This window comes from Corvus cornix, chromosome 1 (genome assembly GCF_000738735.6).
Source record: "Corvus cornix cornix isolate S_Up_H32 chromosome 1, ASM73873v5, whole genome shotgun sequence".
Taxonomy (NCBI): Eukaryota; Metazoa; Chordata; class Aves; order Passeriformes; family Corvidae; genus Corvus; species Corvus cornix.
The window spans coordinates 104,479,016-104,500,772 of NC_046332.1; the positions used below are offsets into that span (position 1 = coordinate 104,479,016).

The 21,757-nt window shown below is 40.8% G+C and overlaps 1 long non-coding RNA gene across 1 annotated transcript in view; it reads right to left on the reverse strand.

Moving 5' to 3' along the window:
• LOC104686196 overlaps positions 1 to 19,281 on the reverse strand; it is a 199,503-nt gene extending 180,222 nt beyond the window's left edge. The window contains exons 1-2 of the long non-coding RNA XR_005601853.1: positions 19,163 to 19,281; positions 15,417 to 15,564 (exon numbers count right to left, since the gene is read on the reverse strand). This is a non-coding gene — a long non-coding RNA (uncharacterized LOC104686196). The remainder of the gene's footprint in view (positions 1 to 15,416; positions 15,565 to 19,162) is intronic.
• Positions 19,282 to 21,757: the final 2,476 nt, after the last annotated feature.

Consider the following 21,757-nt stretch of genomic DNA (forward strand, 5'->3'; position numbering starts at 1 on the left):
ATATTTCCGTGGATGGAGAATCTCTGGGCAATCTATTTCAGTGTTTTGTCACTCTCATTGTAAAAAACTTCTTCCTTATATCTAATCTAAATCTAATCCTTCATTACAAAACCATTATCCCTGGTCCTATCAGCACATGCCCATGTAAAACATTCCTCTCCCTCTTTCTTTTATAAATTCCCTTTAAATACTGGAAGGCTGCCATAAGGTCCCCCCATATCCTCCAGGCTGAAAAATCCTAAATAAGTAATAAGACAACAGGCCTGAGGTCAAGAAATCAGTCCACAAGTCAGGGCCAGGATCTAGTGTGTGTACAGGCACAAGCAACAGGCTGCAACACCTACTGTGGAGAGTCCCAAGCAGGAAGCAGTCTCATTCCCAAGCAGCTGTGGGAAGCCTCTGCCATGGGAAGCCTTCTTCCAGCTTTTGGTAAAAAAAGCCCAAAGGTAAAAAGGGCTTTTCAAATATCTCTTTCTGACCAGAGACGTGCCCTTGAGTGCAGAGGGCCAAACTCCTGGGAGGGGTGTGGAATTGTGTTCCAGGTTCTGCCACTACTATTCCAGAGGCAAGGGGGGCTTTTCCTGCTGTCTGCATTTCTCCATACATTGCAGTTGCTTCTGTGGAAAATGCTTTACAGGCTGGATGACTGACATGACTTCCTTGCTAAGTGTCTCCTCTCTGGCGTGGCCCTTCACTCACTCTTTAAAAAAAGCCATTGAGGAATTTCAATTTATATTATTTGAAATAACAAGATTTTAAAAGCAGTTCAAGTAGAGGAAATCACTGTTGGAAGGCCATAGCTGAACCACCAATTTCATCTTTAAAATGGATTTATAGCCCATCCTCTCAAAACTCCTATAAAAAGAAACTTTAACCCACAAGAGCTGACATCAGGTCAACAGGAAAACGTCTTCTTAAGCATCACAGTGATGGTAACAAGTGTGTTTTCAGTGACAGTTTAGCCAATGAAAAATTCCCCTGTTTAGGTGTTGCTATAATTCAAAACCTAACTGAAAGTTACACAAATACCTCAACACTTTTCATTTCTTAGAATAGTACTTTGTGAGTTAAGGGCAGGTAATTTCAAGACAAAATACGTGCATCAAAGCTACCTTAAGGAACTGGTACAGGCAATAATGAGCTCAAAATGACTACTCACAGAATTAAATACTGTATACAGGAGCCAGCAATTTTAACCTCATTAACTGTAGAGTAACCTCAGTTCACTAACTCAATTACTTAAATGATTCACACAATCACTATTCCTTAATTACTAGCAAAACTTTAATAGCAAAGGTGTAAAACTGTGGAGACATCATTAAAAAATAAAGTTGCTAGGTTGTCCTTCAGTGCTTTAAATTCATTCTGCCTGAAAATGGAGCTTGGAAGAACACTGACTATTAAAGCTATGGTCCTTCCAAATTTGTCTGTTGCTTTGGAAGAATTTGAGATGCAATCTGTGAAAATGGAGAGAGACTTAACAAACTCTGGATCTGATATAGAGAGGTCATCTTCATGACCGTTTTTTTGTCGGCAGTCTTGCATACAAATTTAAGAGGGACAGAAATGGGCTCTGGATCAGTTTTTCACTTTGATTGATGTGGGCGGTATGGTGGTGGTGTTTGATCATTTAAGAAAGCAGTAGAAAAGTTTGCAGACAAATAAGTGAGCTGTCTTGAACCTGACACCCATTGAAAAAATCAGAGGTAGGAGAAAATATTATCCCGAAAAGAAGGAGACAAGACAGCAATAGACACCTGCAAGTTTCAGGGTAAGGATCACTGTTGAACTACCATCTTAGTAACAAGTTCATTGTGCATGGAAAAACAAAGGGATAGAGGAGGAAGTTCCAGGACATCTCTTGGAAAACTAGCAGGGAATGGAAGGGGAGAGGGAAGGAAAAACGATTTCTCTCAGGGGTACCCTGAAGAAGCAATTAATTACAGAGTGAAGAAGAGAAGCAGTACCACAATCACAGCTGAAAGCATCAGAGGAGTCAAGCAGATCCCTTCTTTCCTCATTTCCTCATTGCCTCAGTGCTGCAGGAAACTGCCCTGTCATGTCATTGGAAGTCAGATGCCAATTTTGAGCTTAGGTGCATAAGGAGGCCTTGGGAATGTTTTTAATAGAGCAGACCGAGACACAGAACTTGCTTCAGTTTTAGTGCAAAAACAAAGTTTGCATGAATTGGTTCCTTATAATACTTTCATATGTTGTTTTTTCCCCTGCTTTCTACAGCTGTGTAAAGCATGACAGTAAGAAAAGTGTCCCCATTAGATCTATTCATTCCACAACAATAATACATACAGTACAACAACAGAATATGAATGAGCCACAAAATAATGAGCCTGTAAAATCTATGGAGGCAAGAAGTCCATTTTTTTAACCAGCTGAGAAAGAGACTACAGAAGCATTTAACCAATTATCTGTATACTCTGCCCTTTTCTCAGCATATCCGGAAGCACAGGCTCTCTTCCCTGACACCTCGGGAGAGGAGCTGCCAAGCATGACTCTGCCTCCACTGCTGCAGCTACACCCACTCCTGTACTCTGTGGCAGCATCAGGGAGCAGCAGTCTCCCTTTTCTTTCTGCAAATGTGAGTGAATGTCCACCAGTTCTAGAACTGAGAATCCCAGACACATTGCTGCCAGTGACTAACCCAGCCTCCGTCACCCTGAAATCTGGAGGGAACACAATGAATTTCTCCATAAGGCATATCCGTTTTTATTGATTGCCACAGTTGTGGGGTCTCTTTTTAACACAATGCACTTAAGAAACTGTCATTTTTGTTTCACACCAGATATGTGCACATGTATGCAATTTTTATGAACTACTTTCCTTTCTAGAGATGAAAGTTATCTGCCTCTGGTGTCTTTCTCTCTTGGGTTTTGTATCCTTAGTGATGCTCCCATACAGGAGCTCTGTTTTTCTCCCTGTAAGTGCCAGTCTGGATTGATTTCTGTTCCTCAGCAAATTCTGGTCACTCCCTTCAGAATGATTTCCAAATCTTCCTGTGATCTCTCTCTGGCAGTTGGCTGCAGTCCAGGTCCTTCTGGAGCCTGACATTGCACTAAGGTCACTTTCTTAAGTGTAGGTTTGTGACTAAGTTGTGACAAAAGGGGAAATAATTTTACTTTCTGCTTTCCCCTTTTACTTAAGAACATGCTGTATATATAGATTTCTGTCTCTAGACCAGCTCATGAAATGTTTTAGTGCTCTTTCACATTTAGCAGTGCTGTAAAATAGCAGCAGCTCAGTTCAGTGCTTTAGCAGTATTCCTGTTACTTCCAGTGCCTGATCCAGCTATTCTAAAGTTAGTTCATGGATCTCAAGACTTCCCTCTGCCTGCCTTTAGACTATAGCCTTCTCAGTGCCTGCTGTGTTTGTACAGTCCTGACCAAAGATCCTCCCTCACCCACAGCAACTGTCCTGAGACCCAGCAGTAATGTCTGCAATAGAACTAAATGTGGTCTTTTTCCTGTGTCACACAGAGGTGTCAGGCTTAGAAATGTTTGTTATACTGTCCTAGGAGTGAAATTTAATGTGTCTAGCTACTCTTAAGTTTGCAGGATTGATTTCCAAATCCAGGGAGGTATATGCCAAACACAGCATCAAACAGACGCAACTACCACTGCTCCAAATTTTGGCTTCACTTCATGTCATTACAAAAAGCAGCTCATTTCCCGCTGTGGAGGAGGTGCAGAATTATGCAGGAGGTCAGACTCCATCATTCTGCTGATCATTTCTGTCCTTTACTGTCTAAAAATAAGTTTTCAAAGCCCTTCTTAGGTCTAATGGAGGCTTCATAAGAAATCCTTGAACTGAGATCCATTTCTGGATTCATGCAAACAGCTGAAAGGATCCATTTGCAAGCCAAGGCTCTGATCCAGCAGAGAGATACATTCTTATTCCCTTTACTAGCTGTTTTTAAAATTCTAAATGTTGATGCTTCATTCTTCACTTTCTGCAATTTCTTTTAAGTGACTTTCACAAAGGACAGTTGGCTAATATTCAGTCCTCAGCTTTGTACAGGAGCTGGTGGTCACAAAAAGTGCAAAGCAATATTCCAGCAAATTTCCTTGTCCTCCTGCACTTCAGTGGGGTTATTTGCTGTTGCTCATGAACATTTGATTTGCAGCAGCAGCACAGGTGATATTACCAGTTTCTTCTTATATCCTCAAGCTAATAATTCACTGTACCACAGGAAGCCAGTATAAGATGATTGAAAAGGGCAAAAAAAAGTTTTGGGAAATATCTAATTCCTGAAATGGTAAGAGGTTGGATCAACTTTTCTTTTTTTTCCTAACCAAAAATCACAAATTTCTATTTTCACATTATATTTATAGCAGCTGCTGAATATGCTTATGGCAACTTCCACTTAAAAGAATAACCATGATTTTTGTAGATTTGCCCTATATTAAAATTTTTTGGCTTAGCAGTATCTGGTATCTGAGCAATACAATATTACATAAAATTCTTGGATTTTAATAACATTTCTGGATATGGATCAGTTAATAAACTTTGTTTCACCAACCACCTAACAGATACCCAGCTACGACTGCTTAATGAATGTTTCCCTGAAATGAAATCTGGAACATTTCTAACTATCAGACTGATGGAAAAAATAATTCTCTGTAAGAAAACCCTGTTGCAGATTCAGTTCTACATAGCTGAAGCTCACTTTATTTCAATTGGCAGCGTCTTCACGTTTGAAAATCTTCTCATATGGCATTGTGGCAGTCTTTTATGTTCACAGTGATTATTTACTGAACAATATGCTAAAATAGGTTGCTGGAAGTGCAAGGCCAACTGCTCCCACGCAGTCTAGCTTCCAGAAGTGCTGTATCCCTTCTGGACCTATAGGTTCTGCACGGTAAGGTAGGCACAGAGCCTTTTCCAGGGGCAGGCTTGAAATGCTTGAACATTACATTAGGACTAGAAGTCTGCACACTTTGAAGTGGTGTTACACAAAGTCAAGTGGCCGAGCTGCAAATGTTAAGCCCTCTCCCTGCTCTGGGGTGCAAAATGCGGAGCCGCACCTGCAATGGCAGCTGCACCTGGTGATGGAATCTGCACCTGGTGATGGAATCTGCACCTGCAATGGGAACTGCACCTGGTGATGGAAGCTGCACCTGCAATGGGAACTGCACCTGGTGATGGAAGCTGCACCTGCAATGGGAGCTGCACCTGCAGTGGAAGCTGTACCTGCAACGGGAGCCATACAGTCCACGACAGCTGCCTCTTGCTGCCCTCAGCTGCAGGTGTCAGGATCATAAGGCCACCTATGCACTGCCTGGAAGGCTTGCAACGTGCCCTGAAGAAAACTGTAACACCTTGGGCTGCCATGCTTCCATCTTTCTTTTTATGAGAAGGAAAGACTGGAAAGTGGGAACAAGCTCCAGTGCCTGAGCTTACATTACAAACCTGACAGGGAGATGCCAGCCAGCTCTAGCATGAACCCAAGCTGGATAAGCACAGGCTTGCTTTGTAGTCCTGTTGTACAATCCTGAGCTCAAGGCAATAAATCAGCTTCCTTGTTCCCATCTTAACACTTTTATAGCCCCTGCTACAGACACTGCCTCATAATATTATCACAAAAAATAGTATTTGTGATAATGGTGGAGTTGAACCAGCAGTGAGTGCAACTTAGGCACTGAGCTGATGATGAACACTGACTGTGAAGAGGCAGCCACAGCTACAGTAACGAAACATTGGGGACTGTGGTTCCTGTGATAAACAACATGCCACTTCTTTGCTGCTTCCACCAAAGCATTGTATAAGACACTACTGATCAGCTGCATGTAGGTGACACAGCAGTTGCCAAATTGCTAATTTATGGGGGTTTGTCAGGCAAATAGCAGCAGTGGCTGTGGAAGAACTATTAGCAAATGTGAAAATGGATTTTGCTTCATAATTGTCAGGACACTGTAATACATCGGTAATCAGACAGTTTAGGCAGCTCCACCTTTTTTCCAAAATCATTAATTAGAACAGTTCAGCTAAGCCAATGGTGTACATTTCTCCTGAGTTCATGAACTGGCTTTTGACAGAAAAACATGCAGACAGGAAAAGGGGGCAAAAAACCCACAAAGGTGGAACTAAGACATCCTAGTTAGGGACTGCCTTTTTCTTTTATGGCATAAGTGAAAAGATACCAAAAACGACCTTTTCACAAAACAAATACTTTCAATCTTGTCAGCTCAACATGAGTGTGGGTATTTCAGCTGCTGGACTGAACTACTAAATGTCACAAACATCAAATGCAGGTGTATTCTCTCTGGTATAGACACTGGGGTTGTAGTGTCATTTTTGCAAAAGTAACAAAACAAAACAGAGCTTACTACACCTGCTGAGGAAGGAAGGCAGCACAGGAGAACATCTAGTCCAAGGAAAGAGATTTCACAACCTCTCTGGGCAACCTGTGCCAGTGTTTGATCAGCCTTTGAGAAAACATTTAAGTGGAACTTCCCGTATTTCAAATTGTGCCAATTACCTCTTTTCCTGTCACTGAGCACTAGAGTCTGGCTCTGTCCTCTTCCCTCATCCCCACCCAATCTGGTATTTATGCCAATGGGTAAGATCCCCTAAATCTTCTCTTCTCCAGGCTGTACAGTCCCAGCTCCCTCAGGCCCTCCTTACATGCCAAATGCCCCAGTCCCTTAATCTTCTTTGTGGCCTTTCACTGGGCTTGCTCCAGTACATTCAGGTCTCTCTTGTGCTGGGGAGCCCAGCAGTGAACCCAGAACTCCAGATACGTCTCACGAGTGCTGAATGGAGGGGGAGGATCACCACTCTCAGTCTGGTGACATCCTGCCTGCTGCAGTACATGGGCACAGCCAAGCAGGTCCCAGGGGCCAAAAGACAATACAAAACTTGTCATAGAATCATAGAACCATTTAGATTGGAAAAGATCTGTAAGATGATTGAGTCCAGCTGTTAATTTTGCACTGCCAAGTACACCACAAAACCCTCCTCCTTAATGCCCAAGCATTTGTAGAAATTGGAAACTACTCAGCCAACCAGCTAGGAATGTGAAGGCAACATCAGAAAGCTGGTTGGGGGAGAACTTTTTCAAGTATTCTGGGGAATAATGCTGAGGGATTTATTTTATTCCTATACTTAATCTACCTAATCTTTTGTCATTTTCAGATAACACTAGTAAACTTTTACATAAACAAACTACTCAACTATTCAGCTGGAAGCCATGTGTGGAAGCCATTCTCTAGCCCTTCTCATTGTACAGAGACTACAGCTGTTAAATGTTGACACTTTTTTTTTTTTGCCTGTTTAAGAGACAATCAATTTATAGAAAAATTTCACAGGTCTATGTAGTTTATCTTCACAAGCCTTTTTACTTTAGCTTTTGGACTGAAACACTTCAAGCACTTCAAACAAGTATCACATGGCGCTCTGAAGCCTGCTACAGAAATCATAATAAACGGCCTATTGTAGAAGAAGCACCTAAACACACAAAGAAGACATGATTCATTGGAACTGGGACAATTCAACATCTTCTGTAGAGAAGTATTTACTTCTTTCTGATTCACCATTACCTGAGGTGTTTCTCTAAGCAGCAGCAAAGTATCAAAGGTAAGAAGAATTTTAACAGCTCAGCATATGAATAACAGACTTATAGCGAGACACAGCAAACCAAAGCTGTCATAAGGAAGATGAGACAGACAGGTTTGCTCAGGGATGGAACACTATAAGCAACTCAGTAGTGCTGGCTGCAGACGTGCCTGTGGGAGAAAGGCAATGAAAGCCCATAAAAATGGATAAGAGAAACTTTTAGAGATGCAGTGCAGCCTGGAAAGGGGTGTGGAATTATGACCAAAACTAGACTCCTACTCTATTCAGAGAAATGGGATTTTGTAGGTGTTTGAAATAACATTTGTAGTAAAGAAAAAGCAGGCTCTGTATCAATTCTTTTTTTGAATGAAAAAGCTTGTAAGACCCTGAATAATGACTAAACCCTCAGGTCAAAGGTACACCTACCCGGACAGGAGAGAAATTGAGATGCTATTCTTGCTGAGCCAAGGTGAAAAGAAGATATTCATTGAGCTTAATCAAAAAGTTAACTGAAAGTATTTAAACAAACCTGGCAGAAGAGCTAGAGGCTTTACTGCAGGACTATGGAAAGCCTGAGAATGTCTCCAAAGGCCTCAACACCCACAGCTGCAATTTTTGCTGCGGAAAAACATCCAAAGAATGGTTGAAACCTGGCTTCTGAATTGCTTTTGGAGGTTTTAGGAGGTTTGATCATAGGTTTGCTATTTATAAAAAAAGAGCCAGAGTCAACACATTTCTGGACTAAAATCACTGTAACTATAAAAAGCCATGAAATATAATTTCTAAATATGCATGTTAAGTATCAAGCAGATACTTGATAGCAGATACTCATACAAGAAAGGAGTTCAACTATTGATTTACACAACAAATTTTTGTTCTGGAGAGAAGGACAAAATCCTTGTTATTTTGCACAAAATCACCCTGGGAGGATATGAACTACCTACATTTTTATTTAGAAGCCTCTTAATGCCTCATATTTCATGGGTGATGGATAGCTGTCTATATTTCACAGGAAGAGCTGCCATGCAGGAAGGCGCCCTTCAGACAAGAATCACAGAATAGCTGCTTGTGATAATGGTTTACAGTGCACTTGCAGCACATATGAAATCCCTTCAGAAGCAAAGATGGTTTTTATAAAAAAGATAAAACCAGAACTGAATTCTAGGGACAATCAGGCAATAATTCCATTGTGAATTGTGATTATGGAAGAGCCATAAATCAGGCAAAGATCTGCCCAGCAGTGTAACCCGCTTGCCAGCAGAGTTATCTGAAACATTCAAGTCTCTGGCAGCAATTTTAACTAATGAATCCACTGTAATTAACTCATTAGCAGTTGTTCCAATAGCACTGTAAGCCTCTGAGGCTCCAGAAAGCTACATATTTTAGAGGTTGTAAATTTTGCTAGAATGTGGCAGATGTTTGCACAAGGCTCTCCTCAGTAAACAGAAGTGAGTTCAACCACCTTCCCCTTCTTGGGCAAATGTAACATTTGTGGCAACCCTTCCAGGCAGAACACATCCTATGGTGCTTTTCCATGGCTACTCAGGCTGCACAGCAAGGCCAGCAATATACACACATCCTTTTATGCTTAACAGTCAGGTCTTTCTTTACTTTTGGGGCTAAAACAAAACCTCCTACAGCTACAGCTCCATTAGGGACTACAGCAGCTGGCAGTCCTGACTTTGTGCAGCAAAGAACAATAGATGTATAACACACAAAGGTCATTTCTGTGACGGAGTGGGACCTGCTCTAACAAGTTATGAATATGTAGCCAAAAATGGAGTTTGACAGGTGTTTTCTGTTCTCTAGGCTGAAGGCCTGCACAATGCACTCTTCCCTTAAGTGGGTCTTGCAAAAGCTACTGAAACCCACTACAGCATCATACCAAGCCCCATATCAGTCGATGCTCCTCCTTGACCAGGACTGCATGACCCAAAGGCTTCCTTGCAAAGCATCCCAAGCAGGAGCACCTTATCCAAGTCCATACTGCACAGGTTCAGGCACTGAGAGAGGACAGGCCACTGGGGGGCCAACTATGCAGCCACCAACTGCATCCTCACTTAGATCTCACCCAGATTCTCTATATGTGCCATGTACAAGGCCAGAATGCTGCCTAGCCAACACTAATCCCAGTGTGCAAGTGGGACCAGAGGGTCTTTCCAACCTAGGCAGCCCTCAGCATCCCCTGCCCCTTTTCATCAGGGGTACAGCCTTCCAGTAAAAACATATTGCAAGAAAAGAGGGAGAAAAGCCACTCCACACCAGGACAGCTATCCACACTTATCGTTCAGAATCCATTCTTGCCAGTACTCCCCAAGGACAACACATGCAAGTCTTGGCCTTCACTAGGCTGGACTCCTTGAAGATCCCTGTTCCACAGGGGGTGCTCTCCTCCAAGTCTTTCTGGCACATGTGTGTTTTACCACCATCCCTGTCAACTCTGCTGCTACTGGTTATGTCACACTCCTCCCCATGGAGAGACACTGTGCCATGTTTTCCCGTGGGACTGGCTCTAACATGCACAACAGAGCTAGAAAAGCCTAGCCTGCCCTCGGTTCATATGCCTAGTACAATCCTTTATACCTAAGGCAGAGGATCTGGACAGACTTGTTGCTTTGAGAATAAAAACACGTTTCAGCACTTAAGTTGTTTCTTGTATCAGATGCTTAATGCAGAATCATCTGCATTTTATTTTTAAATATTGAGAGAAACATTTTATGAACTGTCACTATCGAGTCTGGCAGATAATAAGTGTAGCTGGGCCATAGTTTCTAGAGTTTCATCACAGTTTGGTAGTAGTTAAGCATTTTCTAATGAAAGATAGAATTTGTAGACACTGACAACATACCGGAACTGCAGGGGGTAGAAAAACACAAAACCAGATAATTCTGAAAGATGTCAGTGACGATCATGAGAATTTGCAGTCCAGGCAATGCCTGCCCAAGTCTGGGTACAGCAAAAACAAGCACCCTGGGGTGCTGCTCTATTTCTTTTAGATCTGGACCCTGCTGACACTAAAAGAGAACTGGGGGAGGAAAGGACAGCTCAGTTATGGAGGCTGGAAGGAACAGGACAGCCCAGTCAGGACACACCCAGGGTGCTGGTCTGACTTTGTTTAGCTCTGCCTGCAGCCAAACTCCGGCTCACAGTAGTGATTATATAGCTCCTAGTGCACCAAAAGCATGGCTCCTCAAAAGCCATGAGGAGATGTAAGATCTGTTGGGCCAAACAGTGTCCAGAACAGCTGGCAGCTGGCAGCTCAGCCACAGACCAAACACACTTAGAAGAGGCACCAAATCTCCCCTGATCTGCTGACAGAGCAGCAGCTCTGTGCCGGTGAGCTTGAGCCCTTCAGAAGATAACCTTCCACCACTCCTGTGGTGTTGGCACTAGCTAACTGGGCAGACAGGACAGATGACCCCAGAACAAAGTAAAAAGCAGCAGCAAGTGCCAAGCAAGACAGGACATCACTTCAGCTCCATCAGAGTGTGCCAGACAGGTGAGGATACAGTCCCTGAAGCAGCGATCTCAAACCTCTGGTGTAGCAGATAGCTGAGGTAGCTGTCCCCACATCTTTAGCTAATTTTCATATGCAAATAGGGTCTCATCTTGCATGTTTGATAAATAACCTTTACTACTGCTACTGATGTCTTCTTCAGCACAGATAGACTGTGCACTTGCCACAATCAACTGATACAAACCTAGTCTTTCTCAGTCTGCAGCATTCCAGTTTTTGGAGGAGGAAAAGACTAAATTTGAAGCTTAATTATTTAAAATAAATTACTTACCTCACTTAAGAGTTAGAGATGTGATTTCACAAGTTAAGGACTGACATTTAAAAGTTTAGTGGTGAGTCAGACTGTGCCAAAAGGGTGCAATTGAGAACAGAGTGAAAAGTGAATGTAAACTCTCTGGAGCTTTAATCTTGATTGCAATATTACTGACAAAACTCAGCCCAGAACTGACCCAGATTCATCTTGCCTAGCTTTTTAAACATAGATGTGACACCCCATTTAGAAACTGTTGTCCTACACACCATCTGTAGTTTATGGAGAAAAATCAAGACCTCTGGGGGAAATCAGCCTGATCTGAATCCCAGATCTCAACAGCCTGTTAGCAATATTCCCTTCCCGTTTAAAAGAAGTCTCCTGATTGCATCACCCCTTGCATCTGTGAGCTGTAGGAGTCAGGCTGTTCATAAAAATCTGCTTTAGACACCACAACATCTAGAACTTACCCTCTCTACTCAACTTTCCTAGCTTGCTGTGTTGCCTGCTCTGTCACTCTCCTACAATGACCACAGAGGATTCCTGTGGTTTAGGGGCATGCCCCAGCAGGTGCTATTCTGCACACACAACAGGTTAAAGCATGGAGTTTACACAGCCATCTGGAACACATCTCCAGTTCATTTTGAGCACCCATAGGCACAGGACTCCAGATGAAGCCTCATGAGCCTTTTTTAACAGCTGCCAGTTTGTGGTGGCCCCCATGGCCACCAGGGACACTGCTCTGCTGTCCAACTGGACCCACACTCCTCTTCCGAAAAGCTGCCCCAGCCTGTACTGGTATTTGGGGTTATCCTGCCTCAGCTGTTGGTCATTTTGGCCAGACTGCCAGGATGCTTCTCAATCGTAGCCCTGTCCTCCAGCCTATCAGCCTGGTGTCATTCAGGGAGGGCTCTGCTTCCATTTACCATCTTTCCAGGCATTTCAAAAGGTAAAAACATCCCACCTTTGTTTCCTTTTGCCTCTTTCTGAATCCTCCCATACAAGGGGCATCACTACAAAGTGGAGTAAGAAACTATGTGTGACAGATTGCATTAACAAAGCTCAGAAAAAGGAACAGAATGGGAAAACTTTCACTATTCTTATGTTTTAAGCGCACACAAACAATGCAAGATTCCTATTTGCCCCAAAGATGCATAAATTTTTACTGGCTTTATTTGCTGGAAACAAAGCGTAATGTTCAGTATCACAGCACAATGATAGGGGTCTGTAAGTTGTGCAGTCACTGGCTAGATCAATAAAATAAAAATGCAGTTTCAAATCGACCAAACATAAAATAACATCTCTGAAGGCAAAGAACCAGAACAGTCTACAAGGTTGATGGACTGTTGAAGAAAAAGATTCAAGAGTTCTTTCAGTAAAGTTCTTCAATTTGTCAAGGTGTAATAAACTGGTATTTAAAAATATACACTGTACTATGCTTAGCGTGAAAATCAAGACAGACCATACCACCAATATAACTAACTAACTAACTAACTAACTAAATAGATTCTACTATCAAAACACTGTATTCATTTTGCATTTTCTTGAATAGGAAAAGAAATATCTTTTCCTTTAGTGAACTCGAGGTGAAGAGGGATTAAAGTGATAACATTCTAAAGAAATGCATTTGTTTATATCACCTAAAATAGGTGGGAAATAATGACACAGAAGAAAATATCAAGATGACAATGTAAGCTATGGAAGATTTTAAGATGCCCTTTCATGCTGAAAAGCAATGCTGTAATAGCACTTTCCAATTCCATGTATCTCTGTTTTCCCTAATTTTTCCCCAAGATTCTCCATATTTATAAGTGGTTACTGTTTCAAACTTGTGATCAGACTTTCAACACTTTTTTTTTTTTTTGCAGTGGGTATACTGCCCAGTTTCAGAATTCCTACAGGAAATTAAGGTTCTGCAATCACAGTTTGCATTTAGAGATAAGAAAACATTGAGTTGTCCCCATCCTATAAACCAGCTCCCCAGTTAGGGAAGATAGACCCTAAGAAGATCTTTTTGTTTCTGTTTTCTCTGGAGAAAAGACAACAGGCTAGTCTTTAAAGCACACCCACATTACATATGGAAAATCTAATTCCAGGTGTTTCATTGGTATTGACCACATCAGGGATTCAAACACAGGTGTCACAGGGCAGTGTCCTAAGTGGAATCACACAGTGCTATTAGGAGCACTTTGCAAATGGTCCATGAGCTGAGAACAGCAGGAGCATATCCACATATTGCACTGATGCTTCAGGAGTTCATGGGGTGAGAAGCACAGCAGGGCTGGGAACAGGACACTGGGAACAGGCTCCAGATTTTAAGGATAGAACTCCATAGGAAGAGATTGCTTTCCTTAGAGTAAAGAGAAGAAAGTCACAAGAACACTGGCTGGAAGACACCCCCAGTGGTCACCCAGAGCAACCTCCTGCCCAAAGCCAGCACCCGCTCGGTTCTGCCATGGCTTGGTCTTGCTCAGTCTTGAATACTCTGACAGGCAATGAGGGCATCACCCACCCATAGATAAGGCTTCTCCTCACATTTAATCTGAGCCCTGCAAGCTTCAGTGCAGCCATTTGTCCCTTACCATATGTTTTGACTCCACCAAGAAGACTTGGGCTCTGTCATCTCTATCCCTGTTCTTTAAATAGCTATACACTGCTCTATACCATACCCACCCTTCGACTTCTTCACTGATTCGCTCAATCTCACACTGTAGTGCTTGTTGACCCACCGGACCCTCTTCTGTAGGTAAAGAGATGCTACTGCTCCTCTGAGGGATATCCAAACAAATCAGGAAACACTGCATTAGGTCACTTCAAGGTTATTCTCCTTTTCTTTCCCTTCCCTGAACTTTTTTTGCAAAACAAGCATATTACCACAAATAGTTGCAATGATACAAATTAACCTTATCTGATAAAAATTAACATGACCCAAAAGCTGTTCCATTGATCCATGACAAAATATGGGGTTATCTTCTTTACTTGAGGTGCCTAACAAAGACAAATAAAGAAACAAAGAAAGATTTACGCCTAGGCTATTCTTTTATTCCTAGCTGAAAATTGAAAAAAAGCACCTGAAAAGAGCAATTAATCTTCCTTATCTGAGCTGACTTATCATAAGAGGCATCGCCTTCTGGAGTTGTCTGTTCACTTCATTGCCTACAAATGGAGGGTGATAGACTTAGGCTCAGACATCGAACTTAGTGTAGATGACTCCCATGTTACTAGCAGTGTTCGCTAATAATATGCAAGCTAAACAGACAAGCTAACTTCCTCTCCTAAATTCAATCTGGTTTGATAAAGCAAGAAGGAGTAAAAATGTGGTTATGTTTTGATAGAACAAGAAGCAGTTACAAATCTAAATGCAAGGATGGCATTAATGGTGCAATTTGCATCACTCTCCAAAGCTAATGTGCAGCCATTACACTTTCTTTTAGTACAGTGTAAAATGTACATTGTATATTTAACTCAAGAGTTTGGAGACTCTGGGAAGCTTCACTGCTTTCTTACTACAGTGGACACCTTAACTCTGTTCTCTTACTTCATTCATCTCCTCTATGAAATTCCTATACATTATTAAAAAAGGAACACATGACATCTCCTAATGTTATTCTCAATTGCACATTGTTATTTTATATGATTTGTCAATATTACACTCATGATGTGTAGAAATGCCCTTCTCTACTAAAAAACCACTCCAAAGCCTAAGCTCTAGCATTATTCATACCCCTGCAACATCATGGCAGATTTAATTTATCAGCACCAAAGTGTTTTTCAAAGCTGACAGCAAGGAGTAAGAGCATTGTGAGGGGTCATCACATATCACAAATGTTTTGGCTGGGAGAGGTAGATCAAAAGGCATTTTGGCAAGGAAAAAGAGGACCCCTAGGAACAGAAATGTAAGAAAAGTACCTAAGTTAGGAATTTATCCACCTCCTCGCTCTGGAGTAGAAGCAGTGAGGAACTGAACTGAAACCCTGGCTTGCCCTCAAGCAGCCAGGAGGTGTGATGGACTGGACTAGACCAAGAAAACTGAGAACACACGGAACAAGGGGGCCGGAAAGGGAAGATGAAGAGTGGTACCTTCACTCCAGTGCAGAAGCAGCCCTTCCTCAAGACACGATGCAGTGTCATCTGAAAGCCTTTATGTGCAAGGTCTGATTTCTACACAAGGTGTCTTTCAAAGCTCTTCAATCGTGCAGATCACTGTTCCATGACTGATATTGCCATTCTGTCAAAGAGAAATAGTTGGGACCAGTGAAAAAACTTAAATCTTAACTACTACAGGTTTTTTTCTTCTATAAAATGCTTATTTTATACCCATTTATATACAGGAACACCTATGAAACAAAGTAGACAGTACAGAATTGCAATTCTATGCTTTTTAACAGAAACACTGTAGTTCTGCCTAAGCCAAAATTATTCAAAGACAAAACATATTTAACTGATGAGATGAGAAATTCAGTGTGGCAAAGATCTTATTTAGCCTCGATAAAGTCTGAGCAAGAAAGAGAATGAAAGAGAGACAAATTCACAGTAGCACTGGCACTGAGGATACAGAGACAAGCTTGGTGGGGGGAGGGCCAGGGTGAGACGGACATTTAACACCATAGTTTTGGCAAAGACTCATATCCTATAATTTTAGCTATCAACAGAGCATCCTCCAGAGAGTGGTGTAAAGCCTAAATTCTGACTCCTTCCAGTCCCTTCCAGAGAAGCAAAGACAAACTCGATTACTAACAGAGGGATCTGTAATTGTTGACTGGAGTTAAAAAGAAGTATTAATTTTCTTCTGTCAAATTTAAATAGATTTATATTGGGCTTATCAAAGGTATTCTGGTACATAACGGTGCAAAAAAAATATCCAGCAGAGAATTGGTAGCAAAAGCAAAATACTTCAAAATTAAGCCCTGTGCCATACCTTGGAGTCACAGCCTTCAGCTCCAGCAGTTTCTGCTTCTCCAGCTCCCTTATCTACCTTTCTATAACGAGTCCAGCTCACAGAAGGTGAGTTCTCTGAGCACATTTTCAGATCAAGAACCTTATTAAAGGAACATAATGTGAGGAAGATAGGACCAAGTGATTGACAGTAATTGTATTGGAAATGGGAAAGGCTGCATAGCCTTTTTGAAATGCAGATTTTCCAGGAGTGTGAGAGGTTGAGATCCAATGCTGCACTGGGTCCATTAAACAGCTTTTTAGTCCAGAAGGGCCTTCAGAGTCTCACTTCACAGGCCACAACATTTCACTGTTTAATTCCTTCATTAAAGCAGTAAGAGTTCATTGTGCTGTATCATATCTAGATTAAAAGGATTTTCAATGAAAAGAATAATCTATAAAACTCCTAGATAAAGTTATTCCAACAGTTATTTAGCCTTGCTGTGAAAAGTCCTCTTTTTTGTCACCTGAAATAATCTGGTTTTAGAGATTGAGTAGCATCATGCTTTCATTCACTGGATTAAATTGTCATCCTGTATCAAAAAATGTCACTGTGTAGCAGCTCTTAAACCACGATAAAATAGCGTACCAACCTTCTCTTTGTCAAAATAAAAAGATTGTGCTTTTTCACTTCTCCTCACAGGCAGCATGCCCAGACCTCTGACTGTGCTGGAAGATTTCAGAGGCATTTGAAACATCAGCACCACAACTGGACTCAGACCCCAGCAGCAGCTTCACCAGGATAGAAGTCACATCATACCTTAACTCCTACAGGATATCTTTCACCAGATATATTCAGGTATCCCTGGTTTCCTTAGTGCCACACTGTACACGGGGTGGTTCCAGAGTTCCCTGACAGCACAATGGCTTTGTACCACCAGTCAGAGGTGACAGCTGTAGAAAACAAGAGCCTGAAACAGCTGAGTGAATGCTGTCTTATGAAAGACTATGTTGTGGTGATGCCTAAAGACTTTTAGCTTTTTTCATGTATTTGTGGCCTTGTAGATTTTTAACATATAGTTGTATAGTTTCTAGTACTTTTCCTGCCCTTTCTCACATTTTAGAATAATGAGCTAACCCTTTCTAACACATTCTTGAAATTCTGTTTAGTCTTATTCTCAAGAAGAGAATTTTGAAAGGACATTTGTTTTTCACCAGAATTTGAGAGACATAACAAGATATAGGGCAAGATCTGGACCAACTCCAAGGGGACAGGGTGGGTTTGGGGAACTGATTCTATTGGATTACTGCAAGATATACTAATTAATTAACCTTTTAATAATTGTGGAAATCTTGTATCACATGTGTGCAAAGCCATATTTGTGCACCTGAAAGCTTTCCTTAAAGAACTGCTTTTTATCTTACCCCTCTTGTTTGGAAAGTTTTTGTCTTTTGAGTCTAGGCAGCAGTGGAGTCAGAAATACCTGAGGTAGCTTTTAAAAACTTCACTGTGACAGCACGGAGCTCCATACAGCTAAATTTATCTTGTTTCTTGGCAGTCTACAGCATAGACATACTGGGTAAGATTCATCTGGCCAAGTGTAGACATACACATCTGAGCCAGACACCCTTGGCTCCTATATGGACATCTTCTCTGAGAGTAGGTGTTTGAAATAGATTACATGAGTCACCCCTTAAAAGAGCCTACTTTTCTCCATGGATCATACAGGGAACCTAGAATAGCTCAGAGGTAGGCACCTCCAGGATATAGTAAAGTTTGCCAAATTGAATCCCACCCACTCCAAGGAGAGAGGAGAGACTCTTGAAAAAACCCATCAGAAAATTTCAGAAGTCCTGTTTTTGCCTTTTTCTTCTTCCCCTTTCCATCAGGCTAGGTATGAAAACACTGAGCATTTGAGGCAAAATAGAAAAGAGTTTTGTCAAACTTCTTCATTCAAAATGAACTTTTCCAAGTACTGCTTCACTTCAAACTTGCATGTATTAAGAATTTCAGATTAATTTGCTTTATTTAAAGAATCTCTGGTGGAAAGTTACACTTTTCCATATAACTTTCCACCTTGTTTAAAACTATCAGCCTTCTGTCATTACAACATTTTGGTAATTTCTTCCATTTTTCTGTATGATTTCAGATAAGTCTGGAAAAAGGTGAGTGAACACTTCAGTGTTTGCATTACGACACTAATGTGTATCAGGGTACTGCACCAATTGCAGCTTGGTTATTTTGGAGACTTTTCTGTTTCTCATTTGATTTTTGCAAGCAAAAATAGTTATGTGCAATGTGTTGCTTAGGAACTACATACTAGATACTGCATGAACTCAATAATTATTACTGCAGTTGACCTTCATTTCTTTGTAGACATTAATAATTAGAGTACATATTTTCATTAGGATTAGGAAAAAAAAAAACCCAACAACTTAAAACACACAAATCCAGATAACACAGTATTTCTTTCTGCTTACAACTTTCCAGTCTCATACTGATCAAATGGGAACAGTGTGTAAGTGGGGCTCACAACCTGAGATTCCAAGAGGTCCATGCACCTTCTTCATTTCTTTGATTTATATTGTGAGAACAAAGTGATAGGGCAGGTTGAGCTCATGGTGCTGGAGATAAGGTGTTTCAAGACTTAGTTCAAGAGATTTCAAATGAAGTCCTCTGCTACACGTTGCTTCAGTAAAAACAGAATAAATTATTTTTAGCTGAAAAAAATTCGTTTTAATTTTTTCTTCCTTTAGATAGAAAAAATTAGTATTTTATATTAAAAATGGTTATTTTAACCCCTCTTCTGTGCTGTTCTCCTGGGATGCAATAGTTTAAGAGAATCAGGAAGATGTGGCCACAGAAATGCCATTTATTTGCCAGTATCAATTACTCCATGTGCTACTGATCTTAAAAGTTGTGCTAGGTAAATGAGCTGGAAGAGACTCACAAATACAATGTTCCTGTTGTCCTCTCTTTGGTTACTCTGATACATTCATCTTCCACCTGCACAGTTTTCTCTTACTGGCCTATCGAGCATGTACATTTGAAAGAAGTAATACTTCTTCCTGTACTACAGCATTATTTCTCTTCTTCCCTGTTTGAAGAAAACAACCAAAGATGTTCTCATTTTAAATGGTGACTGAAAATACAAGAAATTCTCAAAATTGCTCTAAAGCAAGTTAAATTAAAGTTTTGCCTTTGAACTGGGATGGAACATTATAGGTTAAATTTTCATTTACTTTGGGGTATATTTAATCTGAAATTTTGGGTGTTCTTTTGGTCTTTCTCAGCAGCTTTTTTAAGTTTCAGCAATGAAAAAGGTTAGCAGGCAAAAGCTGAAAAGTGGGGTATTTCTGAGTACACTAAATGAAATGCACCTTTTACATCATACCATAAAATTAATTATGCCAGAGAGAAAGCAAACTTGTGTTAGACAAGCTCTCAAAGACTTTTCCGTGAAAAGAATTCAGACCAACAATCAACACAGACATATAAAACTGCATTGTTACAAAGGTTTTCTCCTCAGAACTTATAATTAATGTAAATTTTAATTCCACACTGCAAGATAATGCTGAATGCCCAAAAGATAAATTATGGCAAGGTAGATTTCAAATAGAAGAAACTATGAAGTATTTAAGAAACTAGATTACATAAACAGTGCTACATTATAAGCATCCAGCTTGTGTGGTAGAGTCCATTTTTATTTAATAACAACATAATGCAGGATCATTTACAGATAAAAGAGCAAGAATCCCATTTTTAGACACAAACCAATTAGTTCTTTGAATGAGACATGGATCGTCATGTATTTACATTAATTAAAAATGACGTGAAATCTTATCTAAAGACACTATTGTATCACTATGAAGCATCACTTATACCTTTTACTTGTCAAGTTGTCAAACTTTTTATGAGTAATATCTGAGTTTCCTCAGTCATTCTGTGATTGGTATACAAGCACAGAGCAGTATTTAACTTTTTGACCATGTAACTGCACTTGTTGGCTGACTTGATTGTTTCTGTTGTGGATAGGACAAATTACATTGCACTGGGCTTTGTTGTGGTACAAGGATTGTGTCATCCCTTTTCATTATTTAACTTTTTTTTTTTTCAATAGACTCACACTGTAGCTACATCAATTATAATGAAAATTACTAATTATAGTAGTAATACTCATTATGTTGTGCATATATTAACAACACAAGCAGCACTTGATTCCTGGTGTACAGCACACCAGAAATTCAGCTTGATTTTTGTGGCTCTTACTGCATCCCAAAACTGCTCTTGCCCCCAGACAGACAAGGTCCTTGTGTTACTGCACAGGTTTGTTTCAGAATTGGCACTAACTTGTACATTCATTTTATAAACTTTGAAACATAAGCATTTTCTCTTCACCTCCAGATTTTCTCACCCCTTGACACCAGTCAACTCTTCAAAGCACCGCCTGACAAGGAGACAGAACAGCCTGCACAGAGGCATCCTGCTGGGAAACAGCAGCACCCCCTGACATACATCTGCCACAAGTTTCTTCTAGCCCATCATTAAGACCAGTGGTCATAGACCAAGATTTTTTTTGAAGTCTAATTTGATTTCACACAGCAATATTCCAGCTATTGTATTCATTCAACAGGCCTAGTGCCATGATTTAGGAGTGTGCTTTTACAATGTACACAGAAAACATCTTCCCAGGGTGTGAATTCTTTTGTGGTTCAACATACAGAAGCCAAAAAAAAAGTTCCTGGATTTTATGTTTCCACCTTGGAAAAATTTAGTGTTTCTATCCTTCAAAAAAACCGAACAGTTGAATATTTGTATCTTCTGCAAAGATTTTCCCCACAAGATCAAGTTTGAGAGCTTGTTCTGGGGATGCTCAATAGTCTACAGCCCTGTGTACTGTCACACACGCTCTGTCTCTCACCAGGCATGGTTCTGCAGCTCAGAGTCCAGAGAGAGGGGCAGGGAGGCAACTGCAGAATAGGAGTTGCTGCAAACATTGAAAGAAAGACAACCCAGTAGGACAAGGCATCAAGATGAGCAGAGGAGAGCCCATGTCATGGTCTCCTCTACTCCTCAAACATGTTTATTTGTAAAATAAACCAAACTGCCAACAGCTTTCTGTGTAAGAATAAAAATAAACAAAAAAACAACCCTAAACCAAACAAACAATCAAAATAAAAAACAAACAGCAAAATGTATGTGTATAGTCCTGAATACTCAGTAGCAGCTTTAAATTGACTGAATAAACCCCCTAAACAATAAATCAATGACCATAACATGAGCACACATCTGCCTCTCATGTGCTACCTGGCATATATAAATATATTTCCAAAAAAAATTTCACAAGGATTCACTTCTGTCTCAACAGTGACAAGGTAAAGGAAGGGATGATGCTTTAATGCAAGAAGTTAAGGCTGACAGTCTGGAGCAGTACTGTTATTTACTTGGCTCTCAAGCACACCCAAAGCACACAGCTTTGGTACCTGCCAGGTAAAGAGAGCTTTTCAGGGTGCTTACTGCTGCAGGGCTGTCCAAGACCTTCACT